At 42.7% G+C, this 27,018-nt stretch overlaps 1 long non-coding RNA gene across 1 annotated transcript; it reads right to left on the reverse strand.

The window, feature by feature from the left end:
* On the reverse strand, positions 1-25,541 carry LOC147600045 (uncharacterized). The gene is made up of 3 exons (XR_015259037.1): positions 25,369-25,541; positions 19,786-19,925; positions 1-200 (listed from the first exon to the last, which is right to left on the reverse strand). It is a non-coding gene; the product is annotated as an uncharacterized LOC147600045 (long non-coding RNA).
* Between the last annotated feature and the right edge of the window lie 1,477 nt (positions 25,542-27,018).

Consider the following 27,018-nt stretch of genomic DNA (forward strand, 5'->3'; position numbering starts at 1 on the left):
TCGAGGTAAAGTCTGTAAAGGTGAGAGGATGAGCAGTCACTCACCAGCTGGGCAGGGGTCAGAGTGCTCAGAGGAGATGGGCAGCGGAGAGGCAAGGTGCTCACAGCTGGCAGTTTGCAGGGGACGGAGCTGGCTGCAGGCAGCATTTTTACATCTGGTTTTAATGAACCGGACCAAACTCTTCCAGCACGTGTGTAGTCCTAGTAATAAAGCAAATCAGACATTTCTTTTGAATTCATAGTTCCTGTTCAAATTCATTTACTGAAGTATTGCTGGGTATTTTGCCTACACTAAAAGTTGCAGTAAGGGTGTACCCTGAAGTTTCTATCAAACCTTGAAGTGTCTAACAATCCAGGCTGCAAATGCACATTACGTATACCAACTACCATATCATTATCATTTGACACTTTTACAATATGTCAGCTTCCCTTCTAAAAATAATTCACTATTAATAGCAATTTTATGTAACTAGCAGCATGCCAGGGATTTCTTGTGGATCCCATGCCTGAAGAATACCCAGATTCAGCAAGGCAGTCAAATCTGATCTGCAAAGTCTTCTAGTGATTACTCTTTTTCATTCATCTCTTCAGTGGTCTGGAGGTTGCTCTTGCTCCCACTGAAACCAGAGACCAAATCCAGCCTTCCTGGTGAACTGCAGTATGCAGAGCAGATTAAGGGCTCCAGTCCCAACCAAACAAGACATTTTTAAGCATGTCCTACCTGTATGTGTTGCTTCAGTCATCAATGGCATCACCTAAATGCACAGTCAAGCGCTTTGTTAAACAAACACCTCTCTGAACAGCTGGTCCCGTAACCTGGGAAAATTGCCTGGCACAGCTTTGGAGCTGCTCTAGAATAACTCATGACTAACGTACACTGGCACTGAAATGTCTACATCAGGAAAGGCATGAACAAGAGGAGCAGAAGCAGCTACAGTGGAACTGCTTTTCCAAACACAATCAATGGCTATTGGAAGGCAAGGCCAGAGCCTTGGTTTAGGTTTAAAACTGAACTTGGGAAGGAAGACCCTTTCATCTCTGCAGGCCTCAGAGATGCGGCAGGTAAAGAGCATGAGTCACGGGTACCTACCAGATCCCTTCTCAGCAGTCTTTACCCTGTCACTGCGCCACTGCTCCTCTGCTAAACAGCAGAAAAATCACAAATAAATATTTCTTCCCCATTCTATCTGCACATGCTCTCCAGAGACTGCATAGTAAAGAAAGAAGAAAGGAAAATATTACCACTTTCAGAAGCCTGTCTCTGTTACAGAAGTCCTCACTTCCTCATTAAACGCATCACGGTGCACCTGCCACAACGACTTCCAGTCAGAGCCATCTCTGCTGATGTGCCCACTCAAAGATGCAGGAATCCTTTGGAAATGGGGTCTGGTTGCCCTCTCATTTTGCCTGCAGTCTGTATTTGCAGTCAGACTTTGTGACTTCTGATTGCTGACTAGGAAGAGCTGACAATGACATGCCACAAATTTCTTAACAAAATAAGGCAATCTTGCCTTTTGGAAGTCTGACCCTGTTTTCTTTTGCTCCAAAGAGACTTCATTGCCAGTAGCATGGGGCAGATCTCCAGTGAGTGTAAATGGACAGTGCTCTGTTGAATTTTTTTGATTGGCAGTGATTAACAGTGCCCAATGATCCTGCACACCATCCCAGCTACTACTTTGCATATCATACACTCTTGTCCTCAACACAATTAGGTATCATGACTTAGAGAACACAGTCAATAAGAACTGAGATGGTTTTAAACTGGGCATCTTTGCTTCAGAGGTGTAAAAATGCTTTGCAGCTTGGGCACTAGGTTCTCAAGTAACAGCCTGAAGAGGCCATGGAGACATTCTGTGAAATGGGATAAGAAAGAGCTGTGCCTCTAGAAAGGACTCACTCAATACATTCTTCCTTCATTTTCAGCTGCTGTAATGAGTTGAACACTCCTAAAGGGACAGCTCTTGAAATCCTCATGGATTACTTGTGAAGCATGTATTAATAAGTTGTATCAAATGACTATGATCATGGTCTTTTTCACTAAGTGCATTTATTCCCCATAATACCAAACTCAAACAAGTGGAATAATGGCAGTAACACACAGTGTGTCAAAGATAACAGTGCAACAATTACTGTTGGCTGCCAACAGCCTTGATGGAGTCAGTGAGCCTATAGCATGAGCCTCTCCTGCCCAGTCACTGCCACCATCAGCACCAGTTCCTACAGAGCATCACCGTACGCAATAGACAACCCTCGCCTCATCTGCCATTTAAATCTGGCCTAAGTGAGTCACTTAGAAAGAGTAGCTGCATGTGCCATGACCAATAGTGGTCACTTTGATGAGGTTTTCCGTTGGTAAGATTTCCTCTGAATTAGGAGTCTGAATATCCCATCACTACATCTGAACAGACTGTTTCCCAGCAGAGAGGAAGATTTCTGCTCCCAAGTAGTAGCCACAAGGCTGGTGGTATGAGAGGAACAATTACACTGTAGTAATTCAAATGGTTAACTAATGCACAGGAGAATAATGCTCCACACAGCTCCACCCTTCCCTGCTTTATCATCATCACTAATCAGAAACACATCCAGGTAATTTTTGTCATTGGTTCCAAGTCAGAAGAGAAATTAAAGACTTTGCTGATCTGAAATTGTTAGTGCTTGGCTTTTAAAAAGCTCTTCAGAAGGCCCCTGACAAATTACTTCATCTTTGAAGAAAACTTTTTCAAGGTGTCAGGGGAATGTTTTTCAAGTAGCTGCTGGAACAAAGGTGTTCGTGATTTTCCTAGGAAATATGTGAAAATGAAACAAATAGTTCCAGGAGCAGCAGACCACTGCAGCCAGGTTCCTTATTAATCTGTGTCTAAAGGCTGGATTCCTTAGTACAAAGAAGGCACAAGCCATAGCTGGTATATCCTGGTGCCTGAGACTGTCACGACATCTCTCTCCCAAGTGCCTCCCTCCACAGCCTCCCCTCTCCCGGGCCTATCTCCATTTTCTTTTCTACCCCCACATACGTAATTTCATTGAATTTGGTCAAAAAGGTATTTTCAGCCACCTGCCAAATTTGCATGAAACTAGTCAGGATATCCAAAGTTACAGAAGAGGAGGGGTGCACTTGCACTGGAGGCTGGATTTTAGTGGCATGCTGAAAACTCCCCCAGCTGTTCAGCACCTGCATTGCTGTAAGCCTGAAGAAGAGCTTCACCACACCTCCAGGTGCTCTGGGGTGGGATCTCATGGAAAGGAGCACGATCCTGGCAAAACCTGTGCCCTAGACACTGCCTCAGCCTCGCACTCCAGAGGCAGCCACTCCAAGGAGCACCGTAGGTACGTCTGTCCCCTGCAAATGGAGGCCCACCTCTCACTGCAGAAATGGGCTGAAAGCAAGGCACAGGGCACTTTCACAGGGACAAAGGTAGGGATGACATTCTCATCCTTCCTTCTAATGCCAACATGCAAAACCCAGCTACCTGTGAAAAGATGAGACCTTATCCAACAGGCCACTTACTTCCTCCTGACAACCAAACTTCCATTCTACAGCCAGCACATTAAATGATATTTCAATGTGGGCAAGCAGGAGGCCAGATGCAAGTCTAGAAGTCTGGGGGTTTATTTCTTACTGACCAGCTTGATAGCAGAAGTGCCATGGCCATTCTTTCTAATTTCAGGGACCTTTTAAATAAAGTTCCACTCCAGAAGCCAAGCATGAAAGGAGAGGCATGAAAACTCTTTGATAGATAAGATACTACAAGAGACTGTCAGAAGCTCGGTAGGAGAATGAAAGAACACTCTGGATACTGTCATTGAAAACAATAATGAAAGAGTACACCATTTTCTTAACTGAAGTACTATCAAATCTATGTTACTGCCACACAACATATTTTTCCTCCAAAGGTGCCAATTTCAAGCTATGACTATTGATCTCTATCTAACACTCAAAATTAACTGCACTGCTAAGGAAAAGTGGCACCAAATCGTTTGAGAACATCAAACAGTAAAAAGCCAATGGGGTCAAATCAAGGTCAGAATTTGATGAGTAGGGTGTCAGAAATTTAATCCATTTTGTCTAAGATAATGTATAGAGTCAGTATTGGGGGTTGGTTTTTTTTTCCTTTCTTTTCTGTATTTTTTTTTAACCCACCTTCTCTCAAAAATATCACTAAACCAGACCTCAACTTTTTTTATGAACTTTTTTCCATGACTGGAGAGAGAAAAGATTAAACGGACTGAAACACAGATGGCAATTATGCCTCTGTTTATTTCCTAATGAGTCACAAGATTATTTTTTGCCTTCTGCCACATCATTTCAGAATACAAGAAAACCTTATCTTGAAGGAGACTTGAGGAGACAAAATAACACTGTTAAAAGTCCCAGTCCAGCAAGATACTTCAGCGCATTTAAAATAAACACAAACCTTTAACCACGAGTGAAGTCCCATTCGCTTAAACTCAAATTCAGAAACGATGGGTAAATCTGTTCCACCAAGTGGTGAATGTGGTGGCTCTCAAATTCATTACTGGTCCCATGACAAAATATGTGACAGCTCTTATAGTCACATGTTGCATTTACATCTCAGCATTTGGAAAAAATTAAGTCCAGAACTATGGCTAGAAAAGGCTTTCCCTCCACCTCCCCACCACAGGCTGCAGTGCCCGTGCCCGTGCCCGTGCCCCCTAACCACTTCCTGCCCGAGTCTGGATCCCCTCCTGCCTGCCCAGGATATCCCCCAGCCTCAGAGACTTGACCGAGCTCGCACCCAGACTGAAACTCAGATCCAGAAAGCCTGGCTGCCTCCCACACTCGAGGCAGCACAGCTACAATCACACTGACCCAGCGCTGGCTGGGCTCTCAAACTTGGCTGTGGCCACTTTCTCTTAAAACCCAGGCTGACTGATTTGATAGTGGCAACACCGTCTGCTTCTCATATCACAGTCTAGTAATTAGCATGCTCTTGAAAGGAAGCAGAAGATACGTATTCATCAGCTTGAAGCCATGTCTCTCACCTCTTCAGAAGGTGCTTTAACCACAGGGCTTTGGATAGGGGACTCCCCTCTTATCCTACTGAAATCATGCAACAAAAATTCAGGCTTTCATCCTAAAAGGGCTGAATCTTCAGCCCAGTGATTAGGACACATGGCTGGAAGAGATGAATCTTTTATCTGAGGACTTTTCATATGTTTTAGGCAGTAACTGGAGGTGGATAATATGAATTTGGATCTTGTCAGGAAGAGTCTTAGTGTGACCTCCCACCTCCTACCAGAACACACAATATGCAAAAAAGGATCCATTTTAAAGGGAGAGCAAGACATACACTCCTCTCTGAAACAGAGCTACCTCCGTGCTGGAACACACTTGCTTTCTGCAGTAGTAGGTAAAGACATCTCTACTCAGGAGATGACTGGTGCTTCAGAAACACCCATGTCCCTCAGAATATTTCTGTTTCCTGGCTTTAGGGGTTCCCCCTTCAACATCTGGGCATTCCTGCAGGCCCTGGGGACCCTCAGGCTTACCTACCCCAAGGAACTTCAAAGACACACACAACTGGTGTGGTAAAGATCAGGCACAGTTAGGTTGAATAATTTGTTACCTAAAAATGCTTCTGACAGATGGTGAGGCTGTTCTGGAACACAGAACATAACAGATTTTGGGACAGGGTGCTGAAGAGAACTGATTTTACTGAAAAGTTGGATTTTTATCAAAATGACCTTTGCACTCCAAGTGCCTGCTTTGCATAGAAAATTGCAAAGAAATTTCCAAAATTTGATAAGAAATTGAACATCCCAATGACTTACTGGAGCTATGGCTTCGATGTCATTACCCTTCACGGACCATTTCTGGCAACTGGACTCCATGTCCAACATGGATCATTGCCAGATATTCTGACGATGTATCACAACAGCAAACCATCATTCACATTAAAAAAGCCCTGAGTTTAAGGAAGAGAATGGGTCATTTGCCCTGAAGACTTGCTTGTTCCTGAACCTGATGTGGAAACCAGTCGCTTCTGCCTTGCTTTTTCCCCCCTCAAAAAATCCTGCAGTTTTCCACAAGAACTAAAATATTCCCAATCCATGCTAATTACCAATGCATTTTCAGGCTGCACTGATAAAGAAAGAAGGCTTAATTGCTGGCACTATGGGTTCATTCATCTGTCCAGTGCTCAGTTCTGCGTCCCTTCCCTTCCTGTCTCCTCAATGCCTTTAGAAACTACCCACCAGATGGGGAAGGGAGAAGGAGCTGTGAGTGCTGAGTGGGCAAAGTAGACATAAAAATCCTTAGTTTTGTTTTGATACTTTGCAATCACAGTACAGAGCTACATGGCATATCAGCAAGTCTCTGAGGTTTGAGAGGAAACACTGCCAAAAGACGATGTTTCTTTTCCTTTAAAAAAAAAAAAGCTGAAACAGTTTATTACTAGGTGTTGTATCGCATCTGAAACTTTCAGTTTCAGTACTTACTTATGTGACGTATATACCAAGCGGAGAAGGATCTTACTAAAACCTTCCAGGATGAAAACCTTCCTGCTAGCCAGTCTAGACATCATCTAGCAAATACAAAAGTGGGATTAAATGGTGCTGCTATTCTGACTCAAATGAATAGAAAAAAATAATTAAAAGAAAAAGAACCTCTTGAACAAAGCCAGGTAAATATTAGCTAAAAAGCAGCTTAGTTTGAGATGGTGAAATGCTATAATATAGTTTATAGAGGTAAATCCATTAAAAGTCCATACATTTTTTAAAGAATATTGAAAGCATGTGTTAAAGTATATATATCTGTTTCACTTATGATTATATAATTTTTTTTTTTAATCAAGAACTTAATTTACCTTTCTAAATTAGAGCAGAAACCAGTCTCATTGGCTTCTACTTGATACTTAGCTTTCTGCATATCTAGTTACTAAGTTAGAAGCTTACTGAATTTGTAGTGTCTACTTAATCCCTCAGTTTACTTTGGGCTCCTTTTCTAAAAAGTTAAACTTAAGCGACATGAAAACCACTGATTTCTGACACTTTACTGCATAGCTAGGAAAAAGGATCATGGGGCATGTGGCACAGCCTTAACTTGAGTTAAATTATCTGTCTGCCCAAAAAAACGTTTTCTATTTGTTTTGGAATTGATTTTTATTATCTACTTCTTTCTTCCCAATTCCTGGTAATTCTCCTGGCTTAGTCTGTACATACATATTCCACAGAAGAGGTAAAGGTTACCGGTGTATTAATATTACTTCTGTACGATGCTGTAGGTTTTCAATTAGGCTCACTCCCACCATGATTTCCATATCTAGACACTTGCTCTTCTTATTTCTTGATAAGTGATGGCCCCTATCAGGAAGTCGGGGGCGAGTCTGTTACTGCTTTGAGTAAACAGCCTAAAGGTCATTTGAGATGTTGGCTTTGACACTCTTGGCTCAGTAGCCACCCACCATAGCTGTCAGCAGCAAGCTGAAGTTAACCTGGTGGAAAAATAGCCTTTAAGTGGGTCCTTTTGTCTCATCAACAGAACAACCCACCAGTGGTCACTTAATGGGGGAATGAGGAAAATCCCTTCACTGACACCTGACGAGGCATTTGGTCTGAGGTCAGGATCCAAGTGCTATAGGTCTTCTCTGAGGTCTGGTAAGGTTATGGGCAAGTCCTTGAGTTAATGGGGTCTGAGTCCCAGTGTGTCCACAGGGGTGCCATGGTTCTCCTAGCCAGTGTTAAGGACCTTTTTAATGAGATTTCCCATAGCAGAAATGAAAGTGGCAGAAAACATCCCAGCTACATGCACACAACTGACTTCTGCAGGCGTGGCTATGTACACTAGAATGTGAGAGGTGAAACCCATGGCTAACATTGGACCTCCACTTTGAGTGTCCACCAGCATAGCGGTTACGCACACAACACCACCCCACAACCTAGACTCCTGCAAGTATTGTTTCTTTCCTTCTGTTCCCACAAGATCAATCAGCAGGAGGCAAAGCTTTGCTGAAATAGATGCATCCACTGCTGGAGTGTGTTGCCAGTGCACACCACCAGTAAGCCTCCATCAGTAAAAGGGCATTAAACCACTGACACACCTGGCCACCTTCTCCCACACGCCTCTTCAGCATGAAAGCAGGAAGAACTCAGCAGACAAGTCTAAAGATACTATCATCCTGCAAAAGGAGAAGAGTTGCATGACTAGATCTAAGATCCAGAGCAAAGGCCAAAGCACCCACAGGGCTGATACAGCAAATATGCCTTGCATTGACCCTTCTACAGACTGAGCTAAGCATATCCCATGAGGGGCACCACCACCCAAGGCAGAATACAACGTTTATTACAGAATGACACTGAAGTCCTTTCAGGAAACTCCCCATCAATAAAGGCCATTTTCTTCTCAAAATTATATACTTCAGGCTCCTAGGGTCTCATTTTAGGCATCTAAAGATAAGTATTTCAAAGGTGATGGAACAGATGACTCTCACTGAAGTAGCATGTAGAAAGTTACTGTGGACTCAGGCCCCTAAGATGCTATTCTGACACTGCCTGGGGCTGCTCCTCTCTCCCCTCACACCAGTGAGCAAACAACTTAGTGGCAAGGCATCTCAAACACTCTTCATCCTGCCCAGCATGAACACAGTACCTCCAGTAACTGAGACACTGTTGGGTCTTGCAGTGTCAAGTCATACACCCTGCTGGAAGACATGGTCGGTGTCCACTTTGCAAAAGCAGAAAAGGCACAGCACAGCCCAACCCTCCTTGTCCAGCTAGAGAGACAGGTCTAAGTCTTTCCTATACAACCGTGTTGACTGTTAGTAAAAAAGCGAGGGAACAGGCTGTGCTGATAAACTATCTCTACTTTTCTGTTAAGCGAGATACATGCTAGTACATGTGTTCTTAAATTTCTACACAAAGTGCACCTTGTACCATCTTTGTCTCACTTCTGTGTAGTTAAAAAAAACCCAAAACCCTGAAGAACAGCTAAGGGAAGACAGCAAAAACATGTATATTCTTCAAAGATGCTCATGCCTTTTCAGAGCCAGACACCCAGGCTACTGCATCCACCAGCCCCTTTGCTTCAAGACACACACATGACAGTAGCTACCAGAACATCCAGTTCTTCTTTTCCATGCTTTGCGGGATCCAGCTGTAGCCATTGTGACCTCTGGCACTTCCTTCGCATCAAGCATGGGCTGTTCTGCTGCCCCTAGAGATGAAATTTCTGGTTTTTAGAAGTCATTCCTAGCACAATTCACTCAGAGCGGCATCATCATGCAGGTGCTAATAGAAAAAAAACTACTGAGGACGAATCCCATTGCTTTTTCCCTCCCTCCACTCCATGGCAAACAGAGCTCAAGGCTTCAGAGATCTCCACAAAAGCAGCCAAGCCTCATTTCCACAGAGCCCTGGTATTCTACAGGCATAGTCATAGCTGTTTTCTCCAGACACGGGGCTCCACTTTCCAGTACATAATTCTCACTTTTGCTAAAGAGACAACAGAGTGCGAAAACTCCCTTTTTTGGGTTTGACATTATCATACATACAAGAAAACCATCTGCAGTTTTCAGCTTCAGCTTTTGCTCCAAGTTGGGATCTTTCAGTTACTTATCCCAATATGTTTCCCAGCCCATGTTCCCAATACGTTTCCCTAATTCACTCTACTCTCTACTCCACCCGCTCTCCCCCTCTCTGAGCAACATCTGCTTTCTAACATGACACAGAAGTCACTAAACAGCACCTGAGCAGAGTGCTTATAATCCCAGGATGCCATATCACAGAGCAGGCTCCTTGAATAATCCAGTAGCTACCCCAAAAGGCACGTGCGTGACAGCTGCACCGTCCCAGCACTGCTCCCTCACGAAGGGCAGAATAGCACAGGTGGGAATTCACTGCAGTCCAGTATCACAACCTGTCATGTCTTTTTAGTTAAAGGCATCTGGGTAAAGAACACATGAGCTGTATTTAAGCAATAACAACTTCTGGGAACGTCTAGCAACAAGTGTTCTGAGGAAGGAGCTGTGCCTCTGGCCCTTACCCTCACCAGTCAACAACTCCCAAGCTGAGTGAGTGAAAATAGCTGACTGAAAAGTCATAATTGCTATTCTCAGCAGTAAAATACAAAAATGTTTTTTTAATGTACCTTTTAACATGCTGCAAAGTTAAACACAGCTTGTGTGTTACCATGGATATAATTTCATGTTTATAAGATTGGTCTTTCCTGGCAGCTAAATGCCTGCATGGGAACAAATAGTAGAGCCGGATTTTGTTTGGCATTTTGCTCCATTTATGATAACAGCTAACTACTTTTTCTATTAACAAGCTCTTGATTTTACTGGAGTTTCTCTAGGAACAGAGTTCATCTCATTGGCATTAAACACATTACAACTGATCCTCCAGTTTGTGTAAGCAGAGCCCTGAACTCAGTGGCACTACTCATGACAATCGGGGCCATAGCACCAAGTCCTAGCGTGTTCACCTATCTGCCATCACCTGTCTGGCTGATACCAGACAGTATACAGTACCTGAAAACATGCTTCATCTCTGCCTGATGAAGAGTCCACTCCAAATCCAGAGCGCAAGGGCTGAGCTAGAACTAACTTTGATTCAAAGTAAAAGCATGATCAGTTCTGACAAAACTCGGGCAGTGAAGTTAGGTTTTCATTTGAGGAGAGGGACAGTTTTATTCCACAGGGTCTCAGGAAAAATCTTCAAAATGGAATTGCTAAATTCATTCGTATCACCTTGAAATCAGCTGCATTGCAGAAGAAAGACTAATGGAGTAAGAATAAAATCCAGACTGGCAGGAAGGTAAGTGTTACCAGTTTAGAACACTGAGTCTAAATGCCTCCTTCACAGCCACACCTAATTACTTGTGCCCACATCTACTTCAAAAGTTCTATGTGTATTCCCAGCCCTCCTGAACAACTTCTGTGGCAAAAGTCACCTGGTCTTCAGTGGGACAACATTTCACCGCTCAGGGAAAAAGCCCAGGAATAGCTTTTGGCTGCTGGTTGGTAACGTGTAGGATTGTAACAACGCAGCTGCTATTGCTAGAAGATCTGAAAATAAGATGCAATTGCACAGAGAAATCTGGGGACTACACCACATCATGTCCCTCCGAATCACGCAGCCAGTGTTTACCTGTGTCTGTGTGTTGCTGTCATGAAAAGTTCAGTACCTATTTCAGTATCAGAGATGGGTATCAGTCAAGCTTGACTTCAGCTTTTGAAGTGGGTGGAGAGCAATACCACCCCTTTCCTGTACTGAAGTCTGCAACAAAACTGCATTTTACTCACAAACAGATCGGTAGTTCTGTTGTGTTCTGACTTTTTAAAAAAATAATCTCATTGGACAGACACCACCAGCAAGTTTCTCCACTCTGCGGAGTGTCTTCACAGCCCTCCCACATAGTGAAAATGACTCAGACAAAATTACTAAATTTAGGGCACTGGTATTCTACGTGTTACGCTGGTGTTCATACAAGCAATGCCTTAAACAGTAAATTTTTGAATTAAGCATTCAGGCATCTTTTCTGTGCTGCATCTGCCACTGAAACAGAACGGCAATGAAGGTGGGCTGAGGAGGAGGTTATTTGGATCGTGATTTGGGTTGTGTTTTGGCTAGAGCTAAATGTGAATCTGAATGAGGTTTGCGTGCACTTTTAGAAATATCTATTGACCCGATATCATGATGTTTGATCTCAACTGATGAGATCGTGCAAGATTATCTGCCCTTGGGAGATTCCCTTCATCTCAGGCAAGAGACTGCAGGCTTTGACTCACAAATGGGGATGATTTCTCTTGGGATGACTAGACCGATTCCCATTTCTTAGCATTCAACTCACCCATCTCTCTGAGGTTTCCCTCCTGCAAAGGATGGCTCATGAAGCAGCTGCTGAAGTGCTGGCTGCAAATCCATGGGCTCAATTAAATCAGTACTTCTGTAATCCAATATAAAAGTAGATAGAATTATTGCAATTCCATAATTTGCAAATCACCCCCTGCCTCACAAGAAACAGCCATCCCAGTAGCAAGGGCAAGGAACTCTGGAAGAAAGCAGTGGTGGCCAGTTAAAGACAAAAGTTTTAAGGCTATCGCTCACAAGCCAGGGCTTTGCAGAGAGATTGGCCATGTGGTCACCACCCAGAAAAAGGGTTAGCAAGTTCCTGGCCATGAGGAGAGCAGAAGAAGCAATGAGAGGGATGGGACAAGAAGGTGAAAGGGAGGAAGAGAAGTGCTAAAGCACCTTCTCGGTTATAGAATCATAGAATGGTTAGGGTTGGAAGGGACCTTCAAAGGTCATCTAGTCCAACCCCCCTGCAAGGAGCAGGGACATCCCCGACTAGATCAGGTTGCTCAGAGCCTCATCCAGCCTGGCCTTGAATGTTTCCAGAGATGGGGCCTCCACCACCTTTCTGGGCAACCTGTTCCAGTGTTCTATAACTCGCATCATAAAAAAATTTTTCCTAATTTCCAATCTAAATCTACCCCCCTCTATTTTAAAACCATTACCCCTCATCCTATTGCAACAGGCCCTACTAAACAGCCTTTCCCCATCTTTCTTGTAGGCCCCCTTGAGGTAGTGGAAGACCGGTGGCAATCTTTCCTCTCTGATTGCTTAAAACAGCCAACAAATCAGTGTGAGATCTTGGCCAGAGCCAGGCCAAGAGGCCACACTCTCCTTCAGGCTGACCACACCACCTGCTGAAGCCAGCAAGGGTTTTCTGGGGGTATCTCAGGGAGGGTCATAGAAGCAATGACTCATCTACTAATGAACTTTGGCTCTTGATCTGTTTGCCAGATGTCTCCAGAAGAGCATGGTTTTCTTAAATATTTTTGGTTTTTGAAACTGCTGAATAATCTTTACAAATATAGTTCATGATCTGTTTCCCAATTAAAACCATGCAACTGCAAGAAGCAATATGAGCTGTTTACACTGCACACTTCCATCACACGCCCTTCCTTTCTTCCTCATCATAGCTCTCTAATAAAATCAGGAACCAGGTTCATGCAAAAACATTTTTGGATAATCTGCTGTAGCTTCCAGAAATGCTATGGTGCTGTGATAACGCAGTATTTCAACCAGGGAAATTGGACATCCTTGTCTAAAGTTCTGCAGGGCAGATAAAGAATAGTTATTTTCAGTACAACTCAAAAGCCATACTTGTATGTACACCTGCCCGGAGGGAAATTTCCACAGTACAATGTTTATTCTTGTCTGGACTCCACCTGAGAAGTAAGGACCTTAAATGTCCCCAAAGTGCCCACTTAATAGGAGCTTAAAAATGCAAGCCTAGAAGGGGATGTGGTGGGGTTTTTTAATCTCTTCCCTTGCTCTAAAGCAGAATAAATAACTTAGACCATCTCTAAAAAATATTTGTCATCCTTTTTCTTGCAAAAATTCAGCCAAGAAGATTCTACTTTCTCCCTAAGTAATCTGTGCTGTGATTTTACTACTCATGCAATTAGAATATTTTTCCTCATGCTTAAGCCTTGTCTCTCTGCCTTATCAACTCATCGGGATATTTGTCCAACCAGGTAACTGTGACTGGGTCAAATTATCCCGTCTTATTACCCAGATTTTGACTGGTCACCTAATCAGAGAATATAACGAAGGATGATGTTGATAGCCAAGATCAAGAGATATATCAAGATCAAAAGAATACCTGTATGATATCTACTCTTCACTCTTTTTTCCTTAGTTGCCCTATGAACTAGGAAATTACATTAGTTTAAAATTAATTACCCTTGGTAATTATATTTGAAAATCATTTCACAATCTAGGTCTGTACAGACTGTCTGATAGTCTGTTCCACTAACTGTCCAGGAATCCAAGCCTCTTTCTTAACTGGATTTGCATTTTCAGTTTCATTAACATTCGCTTCTTTAGATGCACAGACAAGCCCTCCTTAGTAAGACCCTGAAATAACTGAAATAACTCCCTTATAACTTCTACTCTGTGAAACACGGTTGCCTCAACATACCCCAAGATGGTGATACACTGAGATTTTTTTGGTCATATTGCCTTTCCAAGTAATATCCCAGTTAAGTGTCCATTGCCACCTGGGGCAAAGGCTGCTAAGTGCTTCCAAGAATTGCTCAAAAATATCTTTACACTCCTCCCAGGGAGGTACCTTAAACTACAATCACCTGTCAAAGAGTCTCTGTTCTTTCTCTCTTTATAACTTCAGCCAAACAAGTCTGTTCTTCATTTATTCCACAACTTCAGGACAAGCATGGATAATGCTCCTCCATTTCTCCAAGCCTGTCCTTCCAGAATGAGCTGTGCTAATATGCCAGTCCTGTGACTTATCCCAGCAAATTTCTAGCTTGTCTATTAAGTATTTAATTTGATTCTATGCTACAAGCTCACGGCTTTTCCATTTTTCCTACATTTGTATTGACATTGCTCTCCTAACCTTCCAAAGGTGGTACTGTAATACTTGCTCTTTTAAACTTTCCAATGTTTTTCCTTGTTGTGTTCCTTAATTTTTACTTACCTAGGTAACTTTTGCACTGGCCTCTTTCAAACTGAGCATAAAGCCCTCTTCTCACTCAACTGGTGCACGTTGCAACGTGGTGGACTCCTATTCTTTCATCATTTAAGTGCCACATCTCCCCAACAGGCCTGTGTAAGAACATCCGCTGTTATGTGGAAGGGAGGATCTCCTGTCAACAATACCTGAGAAATTCATAGCCTTGCCTTTAAAATCTGACATTAGCAAGTGCCAAATATTTTATTTCCACCCTTTTGAAGAACAAAATTAAGTAGTCTGGTATTCCTGAACTGAAACATTTCTTTTCAATGAGTTGAACGAAAGCAAAATATTTTGATTTGACCCAGTTTGGCATCAAACAGTTTGTCTCATCCATCCAGAGCAAGGCTTTCTGACCAAGCTTTCTCCTATGATCCAGCACTACAGTAGGTAAGAAGGTAGACTGCAACATACCCTTGGTTAGGTAATGCAGAGATGAGGGTGGCTGTAGGAAATAATCAGAATACAATGCTACCTGTCCCAAAAATACCACAGTAGTTCAGGCAGATGGCTCAGGCTTAATATTAAATAACACACAGCAATCCAGCACAACAAAGTGTTTTGAAATGGATCAAACTGACTCAAAGCAAACTATTTCAGCTGTATCTTCCTGGTGAGCCCTTTTTAAATCACAGCTTCACAGAAACTTTGCATAAAAGTCACTTCAACACCAAGTATTTTTTAACATAATATAATTAGAAACTGTAGAAATAGATCAGTCATCATGACTTGCTGCACAGGAAGATCAGAATACTGATTCATACATACTTCATATACATTGAACTACTTCAGGAACCCAGTACTTTTACATCTGCTCCATACCATGACAGTTCAAAAGGACGTCTTTGCTCTCCAATGGCTTGCACATGATGGGAAATGATGCTAATCATGAGAACAAACAGAAAATCCTTTTGAGCCAATTAGATGGCAGCAGTCACAATGACATTAGTCATCCACTCCTCAATCTGAGGAGAAGGAACCAAAATTATCATTCATCTACTCCTGAAGCTGCAAAAGGCACGAGGGAAGTGTACTATTTCCCATTCTTATTGCAATCTTCGTCACACAACTTCTGGAGTGACACAAGCTGCTATTTTCTGCTCTTGTTCTAGGAGAGCAGTGGTTGCTCTCTGTGCAGCTTTCAAAAGAGAGATTTCCATCTTATTTAACTGCTTCATTCTCCTTCTCATGTACATGCCTGATCAACATTTGATGAAGAAAGAAATGGAACCAGAAAATGCTACGCAGTAAGAATATATACAGCCTGATGCCAGTAGCCTCTGCAGCTTATATGGGCAAGATGACAGAGATGCGACTGCTGGTAACAATGATGGTGACAGAGGAGAGAGTTGTCACAATGAGACACCAATGAGAATAACACGAAAAGCATGAGAAATGGTAACTGGCGTGTGGAAGAGTGCACACAAAAGGAAAACCTCCCAAAAAGTTGATAGCAAAGCATCAGGAGAGGTTAACAGAAAAAGGTTGAAAGCAGATGACTTTAAGAATAGATCCAGGAATAACACTGGAACAGGGAGACAGACTGCCCTGGCGTAGCCAGTGTAACAAACCACACATCAAAATCTTTACATTGCTAAAATCGATGAGATATGTACCATTTATGTCAGTGAGCTGAGAGGTGAGGAAGTCCAGGAGGAACTGACAGGCAGGAGAGGCTGACCAGACCCTGTGTCTCCACATCAAGACGGTTTGGGCAGCTCAGAGATGCTGGTCTAGCAATCTAGCTTGCTTCCACCCACAGCCAGGAGATCAGACTACCTAGCAGCCCTGGTGAGCACAGAGACCTTTGTCCATGACATTGTCCCAATATCACAGGCACCCTTGAACCACTCAACAGCTACATACATCTCCAAGGCACAGGCGGGCCAGCTCTGGATATATCAGTTCTTGAAGTCCCTCCAACACTTTGTTTTTGGAAGAGAGAGGTAGCAAAAAAAGAGGATGAAAAATCAGAAGCACCAACCCTTCGGACAGAGGGGTAAACAGACCAAGTTAATAGTGAAGTAATATTCTAGAGAAGCCAAGGAAAGATCTGTGGTTTGGGAAGCCCAGATGCCTCCAATGTATCTGGGGAAACTCTGCCAAGGTTTTCATGGCAATTGCTCCTCTGGGCTGACATTTTGGTTCACTGCCCAATTAGAGTTTGCCCTTGAATTACTTCATGGGGTAGATCCTCAGCTAGAGTACACAGTGGCACTGCTTTCTAGAAGCACGACGATTTTGAGCAGGAGACAATTATGCCCCAGATCTCAGATTGGCAGGGAAGTTTTCTCAGGGGAGCTACACCTGATAGCTTCACAATTAAGTGATATGTTATCCACACCATGAAACTCTCAATTCAACAAATAAGTTTGAAACTGACTTTAGAAGAAGTCATGTTAACAGATGGTACCAAATCCAAGTGGCAGAGATCACAATTACTTCTCTACATTTCCCATTTTGTCTTTTTGTGTGTGTGTGTGTGCGCGCGCACGTGTGTGTGTGTGTGTATGCTTCAGCCCCAATGGAACAGATTATGACTTAAGATTTGGAGCTAATTAAACTATAATTTACTAAAAGGAGATTTGGCTGTGTTGATAAAACTGAGGTGTGATAAAGCAAGATACTCCTCTGTAAACACTGAGATACCTCCTTAGGATTTCTTATCATTACAATTCAGATTATCTCCAGAAGTAGGCTTCAATTTGAATGCCAACACTAGAGAGAACAAACTAAAGCATGCCTGAGCCAGATAAATCAGATAATCTAAGACCATATATATATATGTCTAAAAAGATAACAAAGAGGGACAACTAGAATAGTAACTGTACTGCAGTTGTCCCTAGAGCTTACCTTCCTACAGACAGCTGTACTGAATCCAGTTTCATTCTCTTCAAAAGATGGTATCTGAAACTTTCTGACTTGTCTTTCACACTATACACTAGACATAACTTGACCGTGGTGAAATAAAACTCACAGCAGCCCTCTTTTTCCCAGAGAAAGAGAGATCTTCCATAAACTGTGAAGATAAAATTTTTATTACGTTCCAGTGCTCATTTATAACAGACGCCTGTTTGCACAATGCTAGCAACTTAGAAGGTCTCTAACTCTGAGGTGGAGCCTGCTTTGCCTGGCATGAATAAAGCAACACTGATCTAAGAAGCGCTGATGTGTCTGTCCCACAGGAAGGGTAATAAACTTCCAGTGCAGAGCATCTTCATACCAGTACACTTCTACCTTCTCAATAGGAAAAGTGCTTCAGTAAAGAAAACTCCAGCTTCTAACTGACCTAGGTACACTGCTGGCATAAAGAAACCAGAGGTGAGGTTTCTGACAGATGAACTCAGTCTACTTTCTACCAGACTTGAAGATATTTCCACCCTACCTGTCTTTGTAAATCCTGCCAGAAGTCACAGCTGCCCTTGCAGAGTCAGCAAAAGGGAAGCTCTGTCTGTCTCACCATGCAAGGGACGCTCACTGAAGATGTGGCAAAGACAGGCTCTGGGCACATACAGTATGCTCAAGCATCTGCAGCACATTGATCTGTCTGTGGGCAACAGCTGCCTTTGCAGACATGAAGCACTCCAGGCTCTCTTTATGTTCATTTGCATCTAAATACTGCTAATTGGAAATTAAACTCACACTTCTCTGGCTCCAAGCAAGAAAAGCATGCCCCTTTAACTTAAAGTTAACGCCTAGTCTAGGCTAACCATCCCAGCTCTCTCCATCACCAGCAGAGACAGCCACTATTGCTAGATGATTCACTGTCTTACCTGATGAATCACTCTGGCTGTCTTCAGCGATGAGGGAGAAACAGAGAGCGCCCATACGCTTTGCTTAGACTAGACCCCTAGCCTTCAGACAGCTCAAGTAAGAGAAGATATATCCTACCTGGATGGTCTTTTTCTTTTGAATGTGTCCAATGCTCAAGAGAAATGAAAAAGGAACTCAGACTGTGGCTTCTTGACACAATAACCATATAAAACTATCATGAAAGCAGTAAAGAAACAACACCAATAAGAAAGTCAATAACACAAAAAGTAATTCTCGTAGAAGCCAACAGCTGTTCCACATGAAACTCAAATGTGCCACAACCTACCTGCGTGTAGATGTGTATCACGCATATGGCCAGTATGAAGGCCACTGCCAAATCACACGCTGTGTATGTTTTCAAACAGAGAAGAAGGAAAGGAGCCATTGGCACAAGGGCTTGGAAACCAGGTCGTGAGATTCCTTCTGCATGATCTTGGTATCCTGCATGAAACTTTCTGTCCAGAAGAACACCAGTAACCCCGCCCTTTCAACATAGCTTTGATTTATTTCCTTGGCTTGGGTTCTACAGTAATTTTAACCCTCCTGTAGAGAGTCTGCTTGGACCCAAGGTGAATAGCTGGGGAAGTGGCAGGGAAGAGCAAGGCTCTGCCAGTGTGAAAGCAGCTAGACTCTCTCCTGCTGGTTTCAAAGCTCTTGCAGGGGCGCACCAGGCAGGGTGAGCTGCTGGGCCTGTCTCCGCAACAGCAGCATTGCCAGGAAGCAGAAATGACCCAAGGGATCCACAAGATCATACAGAGGTACAAGATTTGCCCACGGTGACCTTGTGCTCCAGTGGAGCGGCTGCCATTTTGCAGTGGGGGTTTCTGCCATGCCCATGAGAGGCCAGTTCAAGACCCAGTGGAATCAGCCCAGGGACTGGATCAAGTTCAGCCGGCTCCGAAACACCCAGCTGTGTGGTGTGACATGGCCTCTCCTGTGGGGAAATGGGATTTTGTGCATTTTCATTCTGAACACATAAAGCAAGTAGCTGGACAAAATGCAACAGAGTTGGGCTCTGAAAAGGCTTCTTGTAGGTGCGAAGACTGCAAAAGATATACATCATTCTTCATTTAACACTTCATTGATCATTGACTTGTGGATTGTTCTCCCTCTGAACAATCCTAACTATTCCTTTTAAACCGGAATTTTGACCGGAGAAATTGAGAAACATAGATTTGCCATAGAGACTGCAATGGCAGCAAGATACTGATCTGGCTGGGCTTGTACCTATCCTGTGGCTGAGACAGAACAGCAAATGCCTATGTCAGCTACAGTTGGAAAGAAAAAGGGTTTCTGTTTGAGTCAGCACACAGCGTCAGGCAGCCAGGCACTGACTGCTCCACCAGGCTCCCCAAGCTTCGGAGAGCATCCCGCATCAACCAGCCTTTAAAAGATCAGTCACATTCAAGCATATGCCACCAACTGAAATATGCTTGTTATGCAATATAAAGTGAACACTTCGAAAGCACTACTCACAGCAGTTTGTCCTGTACAGCTCCTTATAGGATTCTATTTCCAAGGCTTAAAAATTAGCCAGGCTGTCCAGACCAAGTTCTGTATGCGCTGCAGATAGATACACTACAAATCAAGAGCAGCAGGAGGACACTGTCTCTTCCCTGCAAGTAATAAAAATCAGTGTATGAAAGATGAGAGAATATCAAGTGTACACAATATTCACGGCTTACACCTAGCACAAATGTGTGCACACACATCAATGTTCATTCAATTAACAGAACTGTTTCAACGACAAAGTCTTATTTCAAATAACATTTTTTCAATTGATAACATGCTCGCACACTTAAACTAACCAAACTTTTAACTACCCTTTAAACAAATTTTTCATGTAGGTATAATACCAGAATGGTAGGGGAAAGCTAATATTATATATTTAATATAAACCTATATTTTAATAATTGATAGCTCATGTCAAAGTCAACAAATCACAGAGCTCAGGCAATGTAATGCAGTGCGTGTTTTCATTCCATGTTATTTGTTTCTTAATTTAGCAAACAGGGGATTTTTGACTGCATTTAAAGAGGAAATCAGCAAATCAATACTAATGTTCTGTAGAAGGGAGAAGCATAAAATTACTCAAGTTACCACAGAAACAAATGTAAGTAAACCGATGCTACAAATCAAGTAATTAGACAGAAAGAAGAATCACATCTCTTCAAAAATTATTGACTTATGATACTATGTCAAGTTTGGGACATAAACAGTGAACAGCAAGACAATACACTCTTACACTTGTCTCTCCCCTGAGAAGTAGAGAGTCAAATTATTCCCTGCACAGGGAACACTGCAATACCGGGTACATACGATCTCACCACGGATTACAGGATACCCCAGAGCAGTCTAATGAACTGAAATTAAACTGCCATCAAGTAGACAGGGGCAGTGTTTTTCACTCTTGCCCTACAGTACAGCAAGAAACATCTCCTTATCTTGTAGCAGTGGTCAGTTACATTTTAGCTCTGTTTTAACTAGACAATAAATCGCATCTTTCATGTGGATGTCACCAAGCATGCAGGCGACTTATCCATTTGTAACTCAAAAACCAGTTCTACTGCTACCAGCTTTCAGTATCTGCTAATAAGACCGAGCCTTTTGAAATACCTGAACAATTGGCATATAAAGTATAAGATGGATGCTTAACTGACCCCACAAAGAAATAGTATCTGTCACCTGACAGCCAAATTCCTTAAATATGTGACATGTATTAGCACCAGGATAGCGGTACTTACATGTGTTAGTTATAAATTGGTGCTCTCTACAGAAATGACATCACTCCAGTGAATAAAAATAGATCGTTTAAACAAACAGTGAAAAACTGATAGTGTAAATCCATAGGTTATTGTGAGTATTATATTATTTATTATATAAAATAACAGATTATTTTATTTTGTGATTATTATAGTATTTCCCGTTTTTCAAAAGTGAAACAAGGAAGACCCAGGAAACTACAGGCCGGTCAGTCTCACTTCTGTGCCCGGCACGGTCATGTAGCAGATCCTCCTGGAAACCATGCTAAGGCACATGGAAAATAAGGAGGTGACGCGTGACAGCCAACATGACTTCACTATGGGCAAATCGTGCCTGACAAATGTAGCGGCCTTCTACAGTGACGTTACAGCATTGGTGGACAATGGACAAGCAACCAACATCATCTGCCTGGACATGTCCAAAGCATTTGCAACTGTTCCACATGACATCCTTGTCTCTAAACTGGAGAGACATGGATTTGATGGATGGACCACTCGGTGGATAAGCAATTGGCTGGATGGCCACACTCAAAGTGTTGCAGTCAACAGCTTGATGTCCAAGTGGAGACCAGTGATTCTAGGATTACAGAGGGTCAAGTTCTGGTTTTGTAAATGTATTTTCAGTAATTGCTGAACTCCAAAAAATATTAAAAAATCTAAGTGTCAACACAGAAATAGCATGGCACTAGTTCAGTGTGGTACTTGTGGAGAAATCGTGACTTCAAGTCACTAGTGAAGAGGGTTTTCACTGGACACAAAAACAAATGAAAAACAAACTAAACCCACAGGTACTGAATTCACCCAATGGACAGAGCAGGGCCAATACACAGAGATTTCCAGTTGCAGTGCTGTTACGTGTGGGACTGAATTTCCTCAGTGGGCACCAATATCACAGGGCAGCAATCTGCCAAAAGGGTGTCAGTGCCAAGGGCTACTTCCGAAATAAACTCTGGCAACCATCCGTGCTTTTGCAAACATTCAAAAGTGATGAGCAGAAGAGGAGGGAATGGAAGGTTCTGATCGGCTTCTTTTGTCTCAGCCTTACTATGTACGGGTCTTGCTCAGAGCTTTGGAGATGCAAAGCTGGGAGTATTTGCTCTGAAGCTGTCCTTCAGAGGAGAGGCACTGTATCTCTGCACTAGATCAATGTATTGCACTATGTATCTGCCTTGTTACTGAGTTCTCCCTGCCCAGGAGCAAGTTTTTCTAAATAACAGAAACAGAGAAAGAACTTTGAATGTTTAAATCCTTGTGACCTTTTAGCTGGACATCAGCAATGATCATTTCTTCAACAATGCACAGTGCAAAGGGTTGGTGTTTTAACTGCAAGACTATAATCCAATAAGGAGCCAAGACTCAAGCCAACTTTCAGCAAAAAGAGAAAGAAGAAATAGTACATCTTCCTCTTTCTTTTTTTTCCCTTTTCTCTACACAGAACATTACAAAACTGGCCTTTAATTTAAGTTCAGCTCACAGAAATAATTCTTGAAAGCCCATTGGTGGAGAGTCTGTTTCCTTCTCCTTTCAGGTTGAAAAGGAAACTTTCTGTGAGTTTACTGTAATGGAGTGTTTGTCTGTATCAGAAACAGCCTGACCTCTCCAGCCACAAGATGAAATACCAGCAGCCCACTCTGTCACTAGTTCACTATTAGGAAATTACATGGGAGGAAAGACACAACACAAAATTCACAGGGAAAAAAAAAAAAAAAAAGAAAAAAAAAAAAAAAAAAAAGAAAAAAAAAGACATCAACAGTGGTGGGAGTGAATGAACAAGCTTAGTAACAAAGCCAGTAAAAAGGAAAATATCCTCTGGCCAATTGATAACAAAAGGTTACTTGAGGCAAAGGGTCAGATCCTGAGCAGTGTAAAGTGGCCCAACTTCTCCAACCTCAGCAAAGCGACAGTGATTTATAGCCGCTGCAAAAAGCCCCAGGAGATAGAAAAACCCAGCTATAAAAATGGAATTGGAGGCCCACATTTTGAAAAGCTTCCACTCACTTTTAGCACCAGACTGAGGTACAGAGGTGACTCTGAGGGTTTGTTTCTGCGGGGGAGTTCCTGTGAAGTAAGCTGAAGTGTGAACTTACATTGCCTTTACTGCTGGGTCTTTAAGTAGGCTGTAAATTCATACCCTAGCCTATTTTGCAGGGATTTCCCCAAGTAGATAAGCCCTAAATTGGCCTCCTAATTGTGGAGACAAACAAAATAAGTATATGTTTTCAAAACTGCAGACCCACACAGGAATCTCTATTGCTTGCAGGGGCAAGTGGGAACTGGATAGCATATATGGTAATCCTGCAGGTGCATGGTGCCCTTCTTCCCTCCGTTCACTCCAAAAGTCCCTTCCCATCATCTCTCTCAGCATCCCTCCACTTCAAGATACACCTTCAAAACCCCTGGCTCTGCCTCAGCTTCATGCCAGACTTCTGTACCTTGGCCTCTGGCTCTTGCCTTCCCCATTCCAGTTTCACATCTGGAGGTCCCTGTTCTCCTGACCTACTTGCCCCTGACCCTCAGGGGAAGCAGTAAAACTGTCCCAGTGCAGAGGTGTCTCCTCCTACCAGTTCCTTGCCTCTGAACCAGCCTAACCACGTCCATTCCCCAAGGCACTAGATCCCTGGGTTAAGGGATGCCCTTTGAAACCTCCTTCAGAAACATAAAGGTTAGCTCTGTGTAGACAAATGCCATGAAGCTGGGCAAGATTACTCTTACTTTCTTGGCTGAAAGATGCTTTTACATGCAAGTGAACGGGAGGCCCGAGGCCTTCAGCAGGAGGCAGAGGAAGCAGCTGGTACGCTCACAGCTCCATCAGGGTCCTCAGGCTGGGCGGTTTGGTCTATAGCAGCCTAGGGAGAGCAGCTTGCACCACACCAGACCTGTGCTGTTTCCCTGGGAGCTGCAGTGAGGCTGTAATAGAGCGAAGCATTTATGCTTTGGCTCATCTGGGACCCTGCACTGCTTTAACAGCTGCCTGTGCTGTTCTGCTGTGCTGGCTCAGGCACTCACTGCACCAGTGTCAACTGAGTCCCACCTGTGGCCATACCCCTCTAATAAAGAGTGACAGCACTGTATCTTGGAGGATCCTTTTCAACAAGTCAATTTAGTAATATCCTCTGTCACCTGAGGCAAACAGTTTCTCAAAAGCAGCTCAGAACACTCTCCTTCAATGAAATCCCTGATTTTGCCAAGCATGAAAAAGATTAACACTTAACACAAATTTGAGCCCCAAGATCACAAGGGAAGCAAGAAGGCATAAACCATCTCTTGATATCAGCAGAAAGAATCAGCCACAGTGAACAGCCATCACATACACGACAGTATTCCATACCATCCTTACCTGCTGGAGCAGGTAACAGAGGTTTGAAGAACAGGAACCGCTTGTTAACAAGTACAAGACTGAAAAAGCTATCTGAGAGATGCAGGTCACAGAGCAGTGACCCTTCCAGCACTTGACTAAGTATAAGTTTCATCTTTGATGTGTATGAATATTCTGCACAATAAGCATCTCTAAGCACAGAAAGAGATCAGCACCCTTTAAGATCTAAAGTTTATGCTGCAGATAATTTTCTCCATTCCATTACCTCAAGCTTTCTCTGTACCTTCTGCAAATGTTTGTGCAATTGAGATGTACAGCAAATGTGCTTAAAGAAAACTAGCACCTGAGCGTCACAGAACAGTCTTCAGGGAAACTCAAGTTTGTATTAGCTCAGGAGTGTTTATTTTGGAAGTGTCAGTGCAAACAGACATCCAAACAGAAAGCACCAACAATACAGTAAGAGCACCCAAACCCCATCAAGCCAACACAAAAAGCTTACAAAACACTGTTTCACATCAATCCACAGAGTTAAAAAAGAAACAAAAATTTTGAAAGGTTCATAAACACCAAAGAACAGCAACTGCATCATCAACACGATGCAAGTAGAAGAGAAGGTTGGATACTTTGAAATAAATCTTCAGTGTGAATTATTCACTTAGCTGAAATAATTTCTCTTTCCTTTCATTTTGCCCTGTACATATTTGAATATAGGGTCCCATAAAGTATCATAGAATAATTCCTCCACATATGGTTCAGCACTTGCTTCCTACTACAGGACAAGACATTCAAACTGGGCCAGTCACATTAGAAAATGGAGTACAAAAAGGTGACTGTGTTTTACATTCTGTTGTGTCTTTCCTGAAATGTGAAAATGTGAGGTTTCAGAGATCATTGCGGATGTAATGCTGATCTTGCGTCACTGATTTCAGCAATGCAATCTATCGTCAAAGATTCCAAAGCCACAGCAGTAAGGACACTCACCTGCTCCCCGACGGGTGCCACAGGCAATATGCGCACCATGACCAGACTCGTTCTCATGCAAGGCCGAGATGATACAGCATTAGAGCCGTGTGGAGATGGATAGAGAGCCACTCTTCAAGTCACGACGCACGTAGCAACGGCTGCACCAGCTCCCTCCTGATTGCTCTACTCAAAAGCTGCACTGGGAAGTAAAAAACCATCCTATGTGATCATGTTATGAAACCTTGTCTCATTGCACATACACAAAACAAGGCTGAACTTCCACTGCAAAGACAATCTTAGTTCAGAAGCTTCACAGTTTCTGAACACTTGGTGATTTGAATATTTGTTAATCAGCTGTAATGTCATTAGCATACCTATACATCTATGTCCTGCATTTTGGATGCCCTGTACCATTTTAAAAGCACTGATATTTGAAAAGAAGGATGGCTCCACACAACTAGCTTACCTCAACACACAGCCTCAGGCAACCCATACAGAATCTGAAGCAGACAACAAATTACTGGAGTACAGGGAGAAAATTATGAAGATAAAGGAGAGTAGTGCAAAAAAGAAAGCAGACAAGGCAAGGGGGGGAGGTATCACTGCATGAAGGGGACTGTGAAATAAACCTGTACATACCAGTATTTCTCTCTGCTAAACAACAAGATGACACAGGGTGTGACGGGAGTAACGATGTGTTTTCAGAGGTAAACTGTAATCAGTTTCCATCTCTTAGGTCTCAAGCTTATTACAGCAATATGTTGTTTATTCATATGACGTATCATTTGGGATAATGTATCTATATAAATGTATGCAATTTTGAAAGTTTTAAACTTCGAATATAATTTCTTTTGTTTGTAGGTTTCCCAGGCTATAGATTTCCTGTCCAGCATCCCTCTCTTGGTGTTTAAAATGCTAGGGTCAAGCTACTCTAAGTCCTTGCTGAGCCTATCATTTACACGGTAACAGGGATAACCACCAGCATATTCCCAAAAAAGGGCACCTCAAGAATTCAGTCATCAAAAAACATCCAGCAAGGCAAAATAACAAGGCCCTTCACATTAATTTAACAACCTACTATGCCCAAAATTATTGTCAATACTAATCTATTTATCTAGCAACTACACAAATGCACATGAGTTTCCTATGCAACAACACACTGATTATACATTAGAACATTTCAGACAGGGTATATTTCTCAGATAAAAATCAGACCTGATTAAACCTCAAGGGAAATTCCACATAAATACATAGCATCAAATGGAGCATGTAAGAATTTGGTCTTAGTTTTAGTCAAAATTCAGTGATTCTTTTTCAATTGCTGCGGTTGCAACATTTTCAGAAGCAGAGAACTGTCCTTTGAGGGCTAACCAGTAAAAAGAGCAAGGCTCTCCTTCTTACGCTGTCACGTAGTAGGGAGGCCTTTATGCCCTGCTAAATGTAAAATATTTTAGAAAAACAAAACCAGGAAACAAACTGGGATTTGGTCAAGAGTTCATGCTGGCTGAATCACTGCGGTGTGGAAACCACCAGCTCTAAAGATGGAAAGTCCGGAACCATTCATTCCCCCAATGAAAAAATAAATAAAGAAAAAAAAAAAAAGCATTAAAGACCCATTTGGCTTTCTGGTAAGCTTCCCCAACATCTGAAACACAGGAAAGGCTACCT

Source organism: Chlamydotis macqueenii, chromosome 7 (assembly GCF_036417535.1).
Source record: "Chlamydotis macqueenii isolate bChlMac1 chromosome 7, bChlMac1.mat, whole genome shotgun sequence".
Classification (NCBI taxonomy): Eukaryota; Metazoa; Chordata; class Aves; order Otidiformes; family Otididae; genus Chlamydotis; species Chlamydotis macqueenii.